Source organism: Candoia aspera, chromosome 2, assembly GCF_035149785.1.
Source record: "Candoia aspera isolate rCanAsp1 chromosome 2, rCanAsp1.hap2, whole genome shotgun sequence".
In the NCBI taxonomy this organism is placed as follows: domain Eukaryota; kingdom Metazoa; phylum Chordata; class Lepidosauria; order Squamata; family Boidae; genus Candoia; species Candoia aspera.
This window is the reverse complement of record NC_086154.1, coordinates 35,825,124-35,844,610: the sequence shown is the minus strand read 5'-3', so window position 1 is coordinate 35,844,610 and position 19,487 is coordinate 35,825,124.

Here is a 19,487-nt window from a genome sequence, read left to right as displayed (position 1 = left end):
ATTTTGAACCATTTCCTTGCTCCATATTCCTTTCTAATTGTTGCTTCCTAATCATTACACAATTTTTTTCAGTAGGCAGATGAGATGGCCTGGTATAGCTGTGTTTTTAAGGGCTGTCCATGATTTGTTGGGATGAACACATTCAGTAAAGCTTTGCATAATAAATAAAGTAAAATGTATGTCTTTTGGGAAATCCAATACCCTTTCCATTTGCTATTGGATACTCACTATGTGATCTCAGTTGCTTCTAACCCTTCTGAATCCAGCTTATACATCTGGCAGTTCTCATTCCATGCATTGTTGAAGCATGGACCACAAATCTTACTAACATAACATGCAGGGAGCAAGATCTCAAGATGGCATCTGGAAGTGTGGTTGTGTTAGGAGGAACTTGCATTTTTCTGTGCTTTTTGTAGTTTGCAGTGTCTTTGCAGGGGGTTGTTCTGTTTTTGTTTAGTGAATCAGACGACCATTGGGCCTGTGTCATGAAGCATTAGTGTGTCACAGGCACTGCGCCTAGAGCAGTGTTTCTCAACCTTAGCAACTTGAAGATGTGTGGACTTCAGCTCCCAGAATCCCACAGCCAGCAAGCTGGCTGGAGAATTTTGAGAATTGAAATCCACACATCTTCAAGTCGCTAAGGTTGAGAAACACTGGCCTAGAGGGATCAGAGCCTTGTGGAGCTGCGTGGAGCTGTCAAGCCTCTGCTCTGGGCTGGAATGCAGCAACGGAGGCCGACAAGAGATGGAGGACGCCACAAGAGTATGGTGACCATATTTTCTTGGGAAAAAAAAAAGGACAAACCTGAAAAAGGGGAAAATCTGAAAGAGGTTTCTAAGGATTAAAAAAAATGCTTATAACTTTGCTTTACAAAGGAAAATTCAAAAGCAAAACCAAGAAAACTTTACAAGAATGCATATCTAATAAAAATATCTAATATCAAACAGTATATGTAAATTTATTTTAAAAAGAGAATTCAATTTTGATATTTTTATATGAATGTGACAGACTGTGCTTTAAATGGTACCATTTGTATGGTAAAAGTTAAATGACCAAAATAAAGGACAAAAGTGGGTTTTTGAAAAATAAATCTAAAGGACAGCTTTCTGAAATAAAGGACTGCCCTTTATAATAAAGGATGTATGGTTACTGTGAGGCAGTGCAGCCCTGAGGTCAGCTGAAGGGAGCAGTGCTGCAGACTGAGAGGATGGAGAAGATGGCAGAGGGACAGGCTGGTGGGGCCTGGCCATAGAACCTGGAAGTTAGTGATGTCTAACATTGGGACACTCTGCACCCTATTTCCCCCTTGGGTTTCTGAAGGATTTGGGGTGTTGGGTTATGAGGGGAGGGCCAACCATGGCTGTGGGAGCTCCCTGGGAAGTCCCAGTGTAGCGGTTGCAGAGTGCCATGGGCAGAGCAGCTGGTGGGGCTGTGGGACCATGAGGAGGATCTGGCAAACACGTTTTGGGTTGGGGGAAGGAGGGTGAGTGGCTATTGTGTATTGATAAGAGTTTGTGTGGGTAACTGTTTTTCAGTGTTAGGAGGGATGGATCAATAGGCCTGGGATAAAGGAAGCCATGGGGGTGGGCTGGGGGAAGATATGACAGCAGGAGGTGTTATTGGTCCAGTGATGGGCACAGGTAGATATGGCAGGAATCTGAGGGTTGGCTGAGCTCAAGGACACCAGGAACACTGTCTGAGAGTGATCCCGATGTCTTGCCCTCAATACTCGCCCCCAGGACCAAGACAATGGATCCTTGGTGGCCTGGGTTCTGGCTGCTGCCTTTGGACACCAGGTTGTTGTGTAACAAACCTGCCAAAAAAATCATGCACAAGTTTTTTGCAAACGTCAGCATTTCTATCAGCATATCACTGAAGAAAGCTGGGTTTAAAGCCAATAAAATAAATAGTAACAATAAAGTACCTTAAACTTTAAATTGAACGCATTTGCCATTTCTGATCATTATGACTATACTACCTAGATATATTAATATGCATAAGGAACTATGAATAAATCTTTATCATCTACCTTACTCTTCTAAATACTGTACATTATATTATACATATTATATAATACTGATGTTGACTTTGAAAGGAGTGTGTGCTTGGCATCATGGTGCAAAGCAGCCTGAGTGTCTGCAGTGGGTGCTTTTGCCTATCTCCTTTTACTTCCCCTTATTTGATAAAAAGTATTTCATTCAACAGAACTGACGATAGCATTTGAGGTCAGACAGAGAGAGTGAGTTTTGCCCCCCCCCCCATAACCACAAAAGCTATTTTCTGTTTTCAGCCGGATCTATGGAATAGTACTGATTTCCCCTAAGGAACTAATTAGGTGGCCCAGTTAATGTGCTCCCAGACTGAAGCAGACGCTCCAGGTTCAGTAAATAGCTATAAGCACACTACAGACATCAATTAAATGTAGTACTGAAAATATGTTAAGTTAAAATAAATTTAAAAATGGGGGCAAAATATTGACAAAGGGTTATTTGCCTGACACAAGAGTTTGTGTTGTCTGCCTAGAAATAACAACTCCATGACAACATATTGTTATGATCCCAATCCATTTCTTCAATTCACTGTTCCTTCACAAGTATACTTGGCTTTTTAAAATGTTGAAATTGAATTTCAGGTACATTACAAAAATTTGTTTTTTATTACTTCAAAAGTGTTATTGACTCTAAAACTTACTCTGCCATGATATAGGATACGTTCTATAAAATAAAGAATGATAGAAGAGAATATATAGAGCTCAGGGCTGAACTGTGGAGTCCTTGGTGCTCTTTGAGCTTGGTTGTTTGCTTGCAGATATTTCATTACCCAATTAGGTAACACCATCAGTGCGAGTGAGTGTGGGGTTTGCTCCCTGTTTATATACAGTGGCTTGCCCTGTCAGAGTTGGTGGGGTGTGGTTTTCCCCTTGGTAGTTCCTTGACTGGGGTATTGTTTTCTGCGTGACTGTTTGTCTGGTGTTAATCCCTGCTTATCTGGGTGTTGGTTGTTGGAGAGAATGTGTTCTGTTCTTTTTGTTTCCTTCTTAGCTTTTTTATTGTATTTTGAATGGCGTGTAAATGTGATTTACACCTGATACTATAAAGAGCATGCGTAACTTTAGTGTTCTTTTCCCTGCATTGATATCCTCCTCCCCTTCTCCCTCCCTGCCTTGAAGATCACGCTCCACCCTTATCCCTCCCCCAGCCCATCTCCCACACTGTACCGTCATATCTAGCCTCCCTACCCTCCAATCCCACTTAGGCCCATAGCAAAAAAAATAAAAATAAATCATGGACTAAGGGGGTGTGTGACCTGCTGAGATTCCCTCTCCAGCCAATAAACTCCCAAATTTAATTACAATAGTTCCTTAGCCATAGTTTTACTTACATCATTTTTTATTTAATTCTTTTACTCTTATTTATTTAACTCCCTCCTTTTCCCCCTTCCTCTAAACCTAAAAATTCAAGAAAAGTAATACAGTCAATAGAATTTATTTAACTCCCCAGCTTGGTGCAGCGTTCCTATCTAATCTTCAGCTTGTGGCCAAGCCTGCTTTCTACAGTTCCAAGGACAAGTCATAGACTGATTCCTTCATCCCTTGCTGGAGAGGTCTGCCAACAAGTTGTGCATCTCAGTCAAAGTAGAAATAACTTCATCCTTGTGACATAAAACACAGTTAATGTGAAATGACACAACTTGACTTGTATCGAGTCTCATTCTGCATACATTTTTCTGTCAGTGGTTTGAATTGCTTTCTTCATTGCAATGTAGCTACAGTGGATATCATGGAAGAAGAATATTCTTTCATCATCCCATTTAATCTCTTCCAGTTCCCATGATTTTCTTATAACTTTATCCTTTTCTATTTGAATTTACAGATCTGACCAAAACGTCTCTCGATTTCTGTGTGTTCCTAGGAGAGTAAATCTTGTAAGCACATTCAGCTTGTCAGACAGTTGAGTGCTTGGTTGCCTCTGGAACACCGGGGTGGGAACAGCTCTCAGAGGGATTGTCCCTGTGTGGCCTCTCCCTATCCACGAATCCAAGAGAAGTATTTGGTTTATTGAAGACCTCCAGTAGATGAAGTGGCAAAAGAAGGGAAGGAGTATTAAGAGGGAATATGACCAAACGTAAGGAAAAGCTCAAGTTCAAACCTACACCATGATGGTAAAAGTGGTAAACTGGACAGTAGCATTGCATGTGGTGCATTACCACCCATCTTTCTCCAGTAAAAAACGGAACAATCTTTTTTTTTCTTTGAAAGGTGCACCTGAAAAAGAACATATATTTCTGAGAGCAGAGCATTGAGAAAAAGTATAGGAGGCATTGTATTTTTGAAAAAAAAAACTTAGGGGAGTATATTTTTAATAAATATCTATAGCAGGGAACCTCATATTTTAAAAAATTTAAGATAAGTAAATTAGAGAAATTTGTGTAAAAATATTGTGCATGGATATAAGTATTAGGAACTGAAGTAAATTTTGGGGGGTCAAACTAAAAAGCCCTAACCAAAATGCATCTTCTCAGGGGGAAAAAAAAAAGCACTAATTCAACTATCATTAATTAGGTGCTGGGAATACTTAGGCACAAAGACTGTTGCAAGCCAATGCTTACCACAAAAATGCTAACTAGGACAATAAGGAATTAACACATAGCTCAGGGAACTGATGGCTTTTAAGACAGTGGCTAGAGGGATGTAGCATCTTCAGATATGGTTTCTTCAACCCTTTGTTTTCACTCAATGGTACCATCATATTCAACCCTAATACTTCCCCTATCTCACCTTATCACCATGCACTTTGAAAGCCAGTTTGGTGTAATAGTTTCAGGCACCAGGCTAGAAACCAGGAGACCATGACTTCTAGTCCTACCTTAAGAATGAAGCCAGCTAGTAACGTTGAGCCAGTCACTGTCCTTCAGCCCAAGGAAGAAGGCAAGGGCAAACCACTTCTGAAAATCTTGCCAAGAAAACTGCAGGGACTACTGTGACTAGTCCAGGCAGTTGCCAGGAGTCAATGCCAACTCGAAGACACAAAAACAAACACACAAACAACTCCCCCCCCTGCACTTTAATATGCATGTACTGTAACCCATTCAATGAACTAAAGTCAAATTAAATATGTATTATAATTTGAACAACTCTATGAAGAGGGACTCTAACCTCTCCGGACTTTAGGTTTGTCTTTGCCTCCAGTGCTAATCAATAAACCAATTTATGCTTCAGTGCAAGTGTGCTGGTCTCCAGTTTAAACAAAGTCAAAAATTCTCTGGTAGATTGTATACAGGCCATACATATTAGAGGAAGTCTCTTATGGAAACTTAACCTTAGGAAAACTGCAAACAGCAAGCAAATGCATTTTTTAAAAACATAATATGTAAAAAAAACATAATATGTAAAAAAAAAAAAGACAGACTAGATTTATATTGATCTGAACTTCCTTATTCTGGACTGTGCATCTATGCTGTTTGTATAATTGTCCTCACAAAAGAAAGAACAGTTGGCCATGAGAGGTACTTTCACAAAAGAATAGTTATGAGGTCAGCATTTTATGGGCAAAGCCATTCTAACTCTCAAACGTATAATGATACTGGTTTTGTACATTTTTTTTCACTTGGCAGCTAGCCCAGGTTTTAATCAATGGAATCACAGCAGAATTAATTTTTATTTTTCCCTGGGAGCAGAGAGTAAAAGGTAAATTTTCTTCTAAAACCTAGGTTTGAATATAATTTATATTATGGCATCGCAAATGTAACAAATGTGTATTTAATAATTTCTGTCCATCCTCTGTTCATAATATTTATAACCATTGATCAATTTTCTAATGCCACATTATGGTTCTGTACATTTGCCCACTGTCCATCAGCAATAATGCATGATACATGACAAACCACACCACATTATGAGGTCAGCCCCATGTAACCTTTGTTTAATATTCCAGTGAGTATAATGCGTAATGCTTGTTTATAGTGTTTGGTGCTGCATTTGGAATAGTATTACCGTTCCTCGTATGTACACTGCTTAGAATCTTTTCAGACTGAAGTCATCTATATACATTGTATAAATAAAATAATTGTTCTAGGGCTCTGTGGGGAAGGGGTGATTTAACACCAGTCACTGTTTTCCACTTCAGTTATGGATGTAATGAAAACTTAGTTGTAACTTCAGCAACTCCCTCTCTCCCTTCCTGGGACTTATAACGTCTCCAATCCAGCAAGTCTCTGAGAAGCTAACAATTCCATCTTACAGTAAAAGGGTTGAAATACAACAACAGTACAATAAAATGAAGCAATCATGCAAAATAATAGCCACAAAAATGACCAAAGAAGACAATAAAGCCCAGTGAGAAAAAACATTGGACGATTGTCTGAGGTGGAGGTTCTAACTTATCCTAGATTCCCTCCTGTGGCTTTCTTAAATTTTGGCATTTTGGAACTCCCACCACAACTTGAGCAGCTGCATTCTATAGCTGAGGCTTCTGGATGGGATTCAAGAGCATTCCCATGTAGTGTAAGTTCCCACACTCCAAACAAGTGGTGACTAAGGCATGATTGTTGGTGAGTAGAGCCTTCTGGTCCAGGAACAGTTGTAACTGAGGCACCAGATGTAGTTGTGCAAAAGCCCTCTTCACCATAGCTGCCACCAGAAGTTGTGAATCCAAAAAGATCCCCAAATTACAGGTCACTTTTGCACAGGGAAGTACAACCTTGTCCAGAACCAAAGATGGTATGTCCCTAAAGTCTGGGGTCAAGAGGTATATTGACATTACCTGATCCCATGCCAACAACCAACCTCACCTAGCAGCTTCATATAAATGTTAAACAGTATGGGACAAGAGACCTGTGGCACCACACTACAAAGAGTCTAGGGCACAGCCTCCCAATCCTCAACTCTACCTTCAGGAAAGAGGAGAACTATTGTAAAAGAGTGTCTTCCACTCCTAACCCTTGGAAGTGGTGCAGTAGGATAGCATGAGTGATGGTGTCAGAAGCTGCTAAGATATCTGGCAGGACTGGGAGAATTGTACTACCCCATCCCACAACAGGTTATCCATAAGAGTATGGTTTCAGTACCATGTCCAGGCCTGAAACCTGGACATGGGTTTCTTTGCAGTTGCAATTTATTTTCATATGTCTCAGTGGAATCAACTCAGTCAACAGGAAGGCTCACACCCTAAAACAACATAGCAACTTGAAGGAGATTTCTCATCACCAAGATGACTGATGAGTGCAAACTTCTTCAAATACTCAAAGCATGGCCTGTCAATATGCATGTTGGTTCATGTTTTAAGAGCATGAAAAAGAATTCTAAGATGTATGCCTAGAGCTTCTCTATACAGAAGAGGTTTACTGATTGGCCCCACAATCTCTTTTTATGTGGAAGAACTCTACATTGGTACATCAGGAAGAATATAGGGGCTCTTCTGCTGCTCCTCAAATGAAGGGTCAGATAGCCAAGAATTCCAGCTACCACAGCAGTAACCTAGACCCCTTCTCACATGTGTGTTGAATATGTGAGGAGAACCATTGGAGCGAAGGGTGCCTTAAGATATGTAACTTCCATAGGAGGAAGTTTAACACCTTTCTAAAGGCTTACTTTCCCTCAGACTAGCTATCAGTTCAAGGGTCATTGCCATCACCCAAGAGAGGAGGTAGCAAGCAGCACGACGTAAACCACACAGTAGTCACTTATTTATTTAAATTCTAGAACTAGAATCTAGTCTAATTCTAAGTGCTCAACCACCACATTTTCTGTTGTTCCTCAACTTAAACTTCAGTTAATTTGGTAGTGATGGTGGTGAAAGATTGAGTCACAGCTTAAGGATGAAATTTTAAGCATGAATGAGAATAAGGTGATACAACTAATGAGAACAGGAAATTGGATTACAGCACACTTAATGTTTTCATTGCTGGAGGCACCCACTGGGAAACAGTTCTGTAATATCTCAGCTCCTTTGCTATATTGTGCTTTGTTACACCTGCACAATTACGGGATATACCCATTCTCTACCTCCTGTAGCTGGTCTCTAAGCACAGAATGGTGTGTCTCCTGCATATCTGTGCAAGTGTGGCAAGATCAGACTACTCAATACTCAGCATTCAGTGCAGAATTATCCTTCCTGGTAATCTTGTTTCTCATATTCTAAGACTTTTTTTTTAGAATAAAAGTATGCAGAAAATAAGAACGTTTGCAGGAAACGCTATGTATAATCAATAAAGCCAGAATAGAGCAAGACTTCCCATTCTAGGGCCTATGTAGCACTGTGCTGCTCCTCTTGACTCTCAAGAGTCCAAGTAATAGAAATAGCCTGAATTTATTTCATGTGTGAAAGCTATCCTGGATCACAGATAAAGCTTTCACTCTTCTTCAAGTTCAAGGTAGTCCATTTTTTCTGTGGATCATCATATCATTACCACTGTTACTATATAGTTATATTATGGTAAGGTACTCCACCAGACCAATTATCTCCCAGGCAGGACAGCCTGGGGTGAATGGAGCAGGGTTTATTTATTTATTACATAAATTTGTGTATTAGTTTCACTGGGACTCACTGCTGCCATCTTTTTTGTTTCTAGTCCCTGGAATCAGGGGGGATAAGAGCAAGGCTGAAAGGGAAGGGAAAAATCTTGTTTCCTTCTGCTAACAACAGCAACAGCAACAGAAGGGCAATTTAAGCCCAGCAACTGGTAGTCAGTCTGCAGTCAGAGGCTAGGCCTGTCTGAGGTATATTATAAGTTACAACTCCCAGAATGAAAACTGGGGTCAGATATTGTCATGAGTGAGGATGGCGAGCAGGGGGCTCCCATCCAGACTGTTAAGCGCATGCGTAGCACTGAGGAATTGGTCAGCCATTCCAAGAGACACCGATCGGGCCCGCCTTAACCTTTGGGGTTTATATGTCTGGGTTTTCCCACGCTTCTTCAGTTTGTTAGGATTCCTGTTATATACTAGCAATAAACATTAGAGACCAGTTCCTTGTCTCAGCGTGTTTCCTGGCTGTTAGGACATCAATCCTAACAAACTCCTACTCCCATCGAAAGAGGGAGGAACAAGAAATTAAGGAGAGACGTTTGGAATATCTTCAGAAAACCAAGAAATGCGGCTCGCCATCCAACAATTGGCAGCAGCCCTGCAACAACACCAACAACAAGTAGATCTCCAGATCAACACATTACAAGCAGCCATGCTACAGCAGTTACAACAACCAGTTCCGATTAACCCACAACCGGTGCCAGCAGCAGCAGCAGCAGCAGCAGCAGCTCCGCCAATAGTCTTGAGATCCCAGGGCAGTCTACCAGAGAAGTTTGGAGGAGAAGCAGGACAGTTGAGAACCTTTCTCACTCACTGCACAATGTTTTTCAACTGCAGACCGGCAGAGTTTCCCATAGACAGAACCAGAGTCACCTTCATCCTAGGTCTGCTAAAGGGACCAGCAGCCAAATGGGCTAATCCCATGGTGGAGAACAACGACCCGATTCTCAACGACTACCAGAACTTTTTGGCAGGGTTCCGAGCACACTTTGACGACCCAATCAGAGAGGCCACGGCCAGCCGAGAGATTCGGAAGCTCAAGCAAGGTAACAAGAGGGTGGGAATCTACATTGCTGATTTCAAGTTGTTAGCAGGAGATCTGGACTGGAATGAGAGTGCATTAAAAGACCAATTCAAACAAGGGCTGGATGAGGAAATTAAGAATGAATTACTGCGCCAGGAAACACCAGCTACCCTAGAAGCCTTATATCAGTTATCGGTGGTCATAGATGCCAGGCTAGAAGAGCTCAGGCAGATGCAACCGGGGAGAAACAGGACCCTCAGAGCGTTTTCAGGATTTCCAGCTCTCTCCGTAGCATCCTCTCACTCAGCACAAGAGGAGCCAATGCAGATTGGAGCAAGCAGGAGACTGATTTCCGAGGCTGAGAGGCAGAGAAGGAGAGAGAGAGCCCTGTGTTTCTACTGCGGAGCCCAGGGGCACATGGTGAGAGCTTGCCCAGCGAGAGGCTAAGCAACTCCAGTAAGAGCCCCAAGGCAAGCAGCTGAAACAGGAACCAGCTCCGCCTCTGTTTCCAACCAGGGAAACTCCAGCGGTCTCCCTCCACAGAGCTCAGCAGGGAGACCATCAATCAATTAAGGAGGGCTCATTCCGAAGATTCCAGGCAAGCCTTTTACTACTTACCCGTACTCATACACGTCAACCCAGAGCACCAGGTCAAGCTAGAGGCCATCGTGGATTCCGGAGCTTCAACCAATTTTATTGATGTGCAGACCGTATAGGACTTCAACATCCCGACCAGAGAATTGCCATGCCCCATAGAAGTGGAGACCATTGACAGCCAGCCCTCAAGGCAGGGCCGATTAGAAGGCTCACAGAACTGGTGCAACTGACAATGGGAGACCACACTGAGTGGATCCAGCTTTATGTTACTGCATCGCTAAATGTGCCGGTAATCCTAGGCACGCCTTGGCTGAGGATCCACAACCCATTGCTGAACTGGACTACAGGAGCAATCTCCTTCCCAGCTGAGGAATGCCAGCACCATAAGATTCAAGCCGCTCCACGCTCTCCAGCAACCAACGCAGTCACAGTAGCAGGGGGAGTCCACTTGCCAGCCAAGTATGCAGATTTTGCAGATGTTTTCAGTGAACAAGAAGCCACAGCACTACCCCCCCCCCCATAGGGACTGTGACTGCACCATTGAGTTGATACCAGGAGCCAAGATTCCAGCAAGGAAACAATATCCCATGTCCCCCAAGGAACTAGCCACCTTAAAGGATTACTTGGACTCCAATCTCCAAAAGGGTTTCATCCGACCATCTACTTCCCCAGCGTCTGCTCCTACCTTCTTTGTACCAAAGAAGCCTGGCCCGTTGGCACCTGCAACCCAGGAGACACCCATGAGAGTGGTCCATGACTTCAGTTTTTTAAATAAACAAACAAAAAGAGAATCCTATCCTCTGCCCTTAATCTCGGATCTGCTAGATCGCTTACAGAAGGCACGCATTTTTACCAGGTTGGATCTCAGGAGTGCGTACAATCTGATCTGGGTGAAAGAGGGGCACAAATACCTGACTGCTTTCGACACCAGGTTTGGAAAATTTGAGTACCTTGTTATGCCTTTTGGCTTGTCTAATGCAGGAGCCATATTTTCCAGATTTATGAATCAAGTTTTCTCTGATTTACTAGATAAGTATCTGGTCATTTATCTAGATGACATATTAATTTTCTCTGAGGATGCTACAACTCATGTAACCCATGTACGTAATGTCTTGCAAAGACTGAGAGAGAACAGGCTGTTCGCCAAGCTAGAGAAGTGTGCCTTTGATTTAACTGAATTACATTTCCTGGGCTATAAAGTCTCAACAGAAGGCATATCCATGGATCCTTCTAAGGTCCAGGCAATTCTCTCTTGGCCACCTCCCCGAAATGTTAAAGAGGTCCAAAGACTGTTAGGATTTTATAATTTTTATAGGCGTTTCATAAAGGGCCATAGTGATCTCGCTAGACCCCTCACACAACTTTTGAAGAAAGGAGCAAAATTCATTTGGGGGGAGAGACAGCAAGCAGCCTTCCAAGAATTTAAGCAGCTCTTTGCATCCCAGCCACTGTTAAGACACCCTGATCCCATGAAGCAATTCATCATGCATTCAGATGCTTCAGATATTGCCATTGGGGCAGTGTTATTGCAATATATAAACAAAGCCAAGAATACATTGCTGCCTTGTGCCTTTTTTTCATGCCTGCTCTCACCAGCAGAGAGAAACTATGATGTTTTTAACAAGGAGTTGCTGGCAATTAAAGCAGCATTCCAAGAGTGGAGGCACTGGCTAGAAGGGGCGACCTTTCCTGTGAAAGTTTGCACCGATCACAAGAATTTACAGCTTCTACAGAACACCAAATCCCTCACCCCACGCCAGATCAGATGGAGCCAGTTTTTCTCCTGTTTCAATTTTGTTATTTCTTATGTGCCCGGAGCGCAAAACTGCTTGGCAGACGCCCTGTCTCGATCCTTTCAGGCAAACTCCGCCACTCACCAGGAGGTACAGGCTGCTATATTACAACCTCACAACTTTGATCAGTCTATGAGGGGGAGCCAGACAGAGACTTTAGCAGCAGGCAGACAAGCAGACGACCTATTTACAAGAGTCAGAGCTCAGCAGCAACAGGACCCATATGCCAGGGCCAGGATGGATGACCTCCAGAGGGCCCTGCAAGACACTGCCTCCCCATTCAATGTGGAGGCAGGAATCCTCTGGCATAGTGGACGATTGTATATTCCCCCTTCATTGAGGGAAGAAGTACTGAGACTTTGCCATGACCACCAGACGGCAGGCCACGGAGGCGTTTTCAAAACTCTCCATAGAGCTCTGAGAGACTACTGGTGGCCTAAGATGGTTGCAGACATTAAGGGTTACGTTGCTTCTTGTCACACCTGCAGACGAGCCAAGCCTCTCCCAGGGAAGCCCACAGGACTCTTGCAACCCCTACCCACCCCTAGTCAGCCTTGGGATACTATCTCCATGGATTTCATCACTGATTTACCCCCGGTCCAGGGCCTGACTTCCATACTGGTGGTGGTGGACCTTTTCACAAAGATGGCACATTTTATTCCTTGCAAGGGCCTCCCATCTGCACCAGCCACAGTGCAGTTGTTCATGGACCATGTTTTTAGGTATAGAGGCATGGTGAATCACTTGGTGAGTGACAGAGGCCCACAGTTCACTTCCAGGTTCTGGAGGGCTCTTTTCCAGTCATTAGGGGTCCAGATCCACCTGTCATCAGCGCATCATCCTGCCAGTAATGGGCAAGCCGAGAAAATTAACCAATGGTTACAGCAGTATCTCAGGTGTTACACCACTTATCGGCAAGACAATTGGCCAGCCCTGCTCCCCATGGCAGAATTTACATATAATAATTCTGTACAGTCCTCTACCAAGATGTCTCCTTTCCAGGCACTCTACGGGGTTAACCCTCGGGTGTTGCCCACCTCCTCCCAGCAGGGAACTGTTCCAGCTGCGGCTGATTTTCTTAACGAGCAATAAGCCGCACAGGAGTTGTTAAAGGAGCAGCTGAACAGGGCAAAGAGTGCTTACAAGAGGGTGGCAGATGCTCACAGACAGGAGGGGCCAGCGATTGCAGTAGGAGACAAAGTGTGGCTCTCTACCAAGTTCTTGATCTCTACCAGACCCTCCAAGAAGTTGGACTCTAAGTTTGTGGGCCCTTTCACTGTGGCACAGCAGATAAATCCAGTGGCTTATCGTTTACAGCTCCCACCATCCATGAAAGTCCATCCAGTGTTTCACAGAGCCTTGCTAGCCAAAGACCCTCCCCCAAGTGCCTTGCGATTACAACTGCCCCCCCCACCTCCAGTAATTGTGGAGGGGGAGGAGGAATACGAAGTTGAGGACATTCTGGACTCTAGGAGGAGGGGAAGGGGCATCCAATATTTCATACACTGGAAAGGGTACCCTGAGGAAGAGCGCACGTGGGAGAATGCCAGAGATGTACATGCTCCAGCACTGGTTCATCGTTTTCATCAGCTTTTCCCTCACAAACCCAAGCCTCGCACTCTACCAGAGATTCCTCGTTCGGCTGAGCAGGCCGAAGAAGCCCAAGCAGAAGAGTTCGTGAGTGTGCACCTCCCCCCCCCCCCCGCCTGAAGCCTTCACTCCAGTTACAGAGGAGGCGGGAGAGCCACAGCCCTCCACCTCGGGCTTGCATTTCCCAGGGGGGAGGGGGGATGACTTTTCTAATTATCTAGATGTTTTCCAGCAGCAGCCACCTGGCCCAGAAGCATTATCAGTCCTGGAGAGCAGCACTGATTTGTCCGTGGAGGAGTTTTCCCTTGAAGACTTTCCATCGTTGCCCAGTTCCCATGGGACCTTAGAAGCAGACTGCACATCTTATCAAGACTCTGGAGGGGAGGGGGCTGAAATGGAATGTGAATCTGGAGGGGAGGGTGATGTCATGAGTAAGGATGGCGAGCAGGGGGCTCCCTTCCAGACTGTCAAGCGCATGCGTAGCACTGAGGAATTGTTCAGCCATTCAAAGAGACACAGATCGGGACCGCCTTAACCTTTGGGGTTTATATGTCTGGGTTTTCCCACGCTTCTTCAGTTTGTTAGGATTCCTGTTATGTACTAGCAATAAACATTAGAGACCAGTTCCTTGTCTCAGCGTGTTTCCTGGGTGTTAGGACAGATATGCCCATTTAAAATAATACAAACTTTCTTAGAAAACAAACAAGAACAAAGGAAACTAAAAATGGGTGTTGGTTTTAGAAAAAAAGGATTGAATTCAAAGAGTGACCACAGACAAAGGGAAATATAGGTAAGCTCATTCAAAATGAAAATTCCGCTTCATGGACATATAGCTGTGAAAGAATTAGGCAAGGCTGGAGCACAAGAAGAGAAAACAAGCCAATTCAGTTACTGCTCCTAGAAGTGTGCACAGACCGATTGAACTGAAAATTAAAATTCAGATATTGGTAATGTTGATTCTAGAGCTAATTTAGTCTAGTAATTAAGGTGCTGGACTAATAGTGGAGAAACCTGAGTTCTAGTTCTGTGACTTAGGCACAAAAGCCTGTTTGGTGACCTTCAGCCAATTTTGTTTCAGCTCTAGCAATTATTATTTATTGCTAGAGCTGAAACACTAGCAATTATTATTTATATTTGTTCGCAAGTATTTTAAAACAATGAAAAAATAACTGAAAGAATAGTTGCTCATCCTGGTTCGTAGAATAGGGTAAAATATTAAGAATTGTAAGTACCATAAAACAGATGCAAATTAAACAAGAATACCTCTTATATAGTTCAGATTATCAAGATATACATGGAATCACTTTATGAAATCTTGAAGATCTTCAGTAAAAAAGGTAGGCAAGAAGCCTATTACAGGTAGGAGGGCTTTCAGAGGATAGGAATAAAACAGTTTTGGATTTCTTTGTGTTTTTCTGGCAATGTTGGTTTGTTAATATAACAAATGCCATGTGTTGGTCTGTTAGTAGTACAAGCGCTAGCTACATTTTGTAAGATGAGAAAAGCAATTACTTTCTATAAAACAATCTGTTCTAAGAGATGGTTATCAAGAACTTGAAAATAGTGTTCATATGCAACTGGCTAAGTCAGAATAACCCTTCTCAATACTTGCATAAATAATTCAAAATGGATCTTTAAGCAATGCTTTATTCTATGGTGGATTAACCATGATGTATAACAACATAATTAAGTTTTGAATGCTTCAGTAAAGTGAAGAAATACACATCACTACATGACCATTAAGCAAGAAGAGTTACAAGAGGCAATTTTGTAACTGGTGGCCTGGAGGTTCTCGATAAATTCAGCAAGATGACTTACTCAGGACCTAAAGGACTCCTAAAGGAAAGCTTTTTATCAGTGTAATTTGACAAATAACAATGGCATGCCAAAGTGATATTTGCACTAAAGTTCATATAATACTAACACATCAGAAGGAAATGAGGATAATTTTCTGTAGTTTTGTTTTTAGACCAATAAGTTAAATCCTCTTGTATTTGCTTCAATTTGCTGTAATTTTTTTGCTTCAGAGTATATGGTATGTGTTCATACCAAGTTTATTACACGCTCTGTCAACAACAACAACAAAACGTCAGTAAGTTGTGATGTATTTTATTCTGATTGGTATTTGCCACCTCCCCACAAAGGCCATTTTATAGAACTTTCACCATTTATTCATGAGCCAATCAAGCTTTCTCATAGAAGAGAATATAGGTAGCTCAGGGTTGAACTGTGGAGTCCTTGGTGCTCTCTGAGCTTGGCTGTTTGCTTGCAGATGTTTCATTACCCAACTAGGTAACACCATCAGTGTGAGTGAGGGTGGGGTTTGCTTCCTGTTTACATACAGTAGCTTGCCCTGCCAGTGTTGGTGGGGGGTGTGGTTTTCCTCTTGGTAGTTCCTTGATTAGTGTATTGTTTTCTGCATGATTGTTTGGTGTTAATCCCTGCTAATCTGGGTGTTGACTGCTGGAGAGGATGTGTTCTGGTATTTTTGCTTCCTTCTTTGCTTTTTTATTGTCTCTTTTGAATGGTGGGTAAATGTGGTTTATCTCTGATACAGCTGAGGCAAGGCAAGCTACTGTATATAAACAGGGAGCAAGCCCTACATTCACTTGCATGATGTTACTTAGTTGAGTAATGAACAACCAAGCTCAGAGAGCACTCCACTGCCTGTCTTTGAATGGCACTAGGTTTTTGCGCTGTAAAAATTGCAAAATAATGACACAAAACTCCAGGCAAAAAACCCAACAACAATAAAAACAGCTTTTTATTGCTGCTGCTAATGGTGAGCCTTGCCCCAAGAAGTTTTTCCACTCCTTGGAGAAAGTTGATGGCTGCAAAAATGGTGGAGCATTTCCAAACAGTTGAACCTCAGCATATATTGTAGGTTCAGATTTGACACTTCAACCATTTATTATTTGCTAATCTGTAGAATATCATTTAAAAATGATTTTCATGGCAGAATATCATGTTTGGATTGCACAGATTTGCACACTGATTTTTATATGTATTATTGCCAGTAATACTGCCTAACAATGCGTTCTATATTTGCCAGTAGCCAATGTCATCATTGCTGTTCATGCCAATAAACAGTGAAAGCTTTAACTGGAATATTTCACTAAGTGTCACATCCAAAGTACAATGCAAAAAAGTAAATTTTCATTTACTTTCTGAACACAATCATACAGTTCTTATTTTAGCATGGTCTTTACACTTTAATGAACTTCCATGTAAGAGAACTTTTTGAAGAGCATCTTGCCCAGGGGCAAAATGTGTTTTAGGGGGAAATGAAGATTTTTTTCCTTACAGTCTGCCAAGAGCAATATGGGAATAGGCACTGAATGTGGTTGTGGGTTGTCTGCCATCTGTCTGTGTTCATCTATCCTTCATGTGTTTATATGATTTATGCTTCACCTTTCTTGATTATTTTTTTGAAAGCAGAAAAAATAAGTGTGCATTCCATCCATTCACACTGGGAGCCACAAAAAATATTCACCCCCCCAGTTGACAGCGTTGGGCAATTCATTTCAACAGTAGAAAGAAAATCAATATGTCTGCAGTTATTCTTTATTTGGGGACACTTAAAGGTCTAGAAAAGGCTTTGAATCGCCAATGAATTCCTCTTCCAGTGTCCTCAGAATGTTCCTTTTCTCCTCTTATTGCCTGTGAAGAATTACCTTGCTTTCAATGATACAGTTAGATAATTTTAGGTCCTGGACTTACAATCTTACAGGAGGGAGGGACTCCTTTTGATACCCTTGCATGTTTCTTGGAAAGAACACCATTTTGTTGCAGTATTTTTAAGTTAAAGCAAAATGTCTTGCTGACCATGAATTAGGGTTAGACCTTAGATTTCTTGGCAACAGTACGGAAGTACTTTGCTATTACTGCCTTCTGCTGTTTTTTTTTTTTTTTAATTTCCTAGTGTGGGAAATTTTTTTAAAAAATCAGAAGGTGGCAATGGCACACACATTTTGACATTTTTCCATCATGATCGTTTTTACCAGATATTTATGGCTTCACTCAAAATTATCTATAGTTCAGTATTAATTTAAACCAGTCCACCATTCTCTGTAAGTTAATAAAGTTAATAGTTAATTTTAATAAGTTAACTTTAATAAATTAATAAATAATATTGTTCTGTTGCCATAATTCTGATTATATTTAATTATAACTGAAATATTTTATTATTAAGGTCTGGGTGGCTTACAAATAAAAGTTATAAAACCATTATAAAAATAGAAAAAGTACAAAAATAGAAGAAGATAAAAGAGGGAAAGGCAGAGAGAGTGCCTTTAAGCCACCAACCACCCCCAGGGCTGCCTAAATAATGCATAAATTATTTAACAAAAAGGATAGCAACAATAATGGATTAGTCCATATCTTCTTCACAAACATTTTCTCATTCTGTAGGATCACAGAATTCTGTCCATGTGTTAATTCCAGCGAATACTTTTTTTTTTATGACAGCGTATCTTTTTTCCTGAGATTGTCAGTCTTGATAAGTTCATTCTGCTTTTCATCCATTTTTCACTTATCTTTCTCTTATAAACTGATATCTTTTAGAGGGCCTTGAAAACAAAAAGCTCTTCATCCAGGCTTTTGTCAGGGTCGTTAGAGCCCTTTCTGAATAATGTGGGCATGTCTGTCATCGATGCCTGAATTTTGCCATTTTTATTTCTTTGTCTGTATTGTTGTGTTATTTTTATGTTCTTTTACTTTGTGAACAGCCCAGAGTCACTGGGAGTCAGGCAGTGTACAAATTAATTAATTAATTAATTAATTAATTAATGGCTTCAATTCCAGGTCTTGTGCACTTTGAACGATTGTAGATTTCTTCAGTTGTGCATTGTACAGTTTTCTGTACTGGCAAAATTTGTTGCCAAAAATAGTTTTCTTGAAATGAAAGGTTTTCCACTAATTTTTATTAAGTGTTCCTTCCCTGAACATTCCTGAAGAGGGAACCTAACTTTAATGAATAGTTGTGTCATGGTGGCAGGTGGGGGTTCCTGAGAGGGTTGAGCAAAGAATGCTGGGCGTGTGCACCAGGAGTATGTACTTCCCGTAGGGTCACCCAAGGTGTGAAAGTTACCCCAGCTGCCCAGTTATAGCAAGCATTCACCTCTTTCAAGCAGCAGAATATTGAAGCCTTTGGTGTTGAAGAAGACTCTGAAGAACATCACAGATAGCCAAGAAGGCAAACAAATGGATCATAGAACAAATCGATCCAGAGTTCTCACTCAAGATGCAAATGACCAGGCTCAAATTACCATATTGTGGACACATTATGCAAAGACCTAACTCTCTGGAGAAGTTTATAATGCTGGGAAAGGTAGAAAGAAAAAGAAAAAAGTCAGCCAGCAGCAAGGTGGTGAACTCAGTTACTGTGGTGATAGGTGAAACCTTGGAAGACCTGAAGGACAAGGTTAGGGACAGATCATCCTGGAGAAAGTCCATGCGGTCACTAAGAGTCATCTTCAACTTAATGGCGCATAATCAAAACCAATTGTATAACATTTAAACTTACTGGGGTGTGTTTGTGTGGGCAAGAAAGTCATATGCTGACATCTATACATTTTTACACATAGGGTGGGATTGGAATTTATTAAGAATTCTTCTCCCTTTCCCCTCACAAAGCAGTAGAAATATCCTTCAGACAGAATTCAAGCCTTGACTGTAAGTGTTGACCCCCATATTGGTGATTATGTTATATTTTCCATAGACAAAGTTATCAGAATAACCTTGATTGCAGAGCACTCTGCATAATAAGCATTTTATCCTGGTTTTTCAAGACAATCTTTTTTTTTTTTTGCATAATAGAAATAGCTCTTGGGGGAATGTAGGTGAAGGGCAATTTCTAGCAAGCTGCTGCAAAAAGTTAGAATAAATATGGCATTGTTATTGCCCTTTTCCTCTCACAAGCCTCTTTTCACCCTAAATCCAAGATGCATGAAGTTTTTCC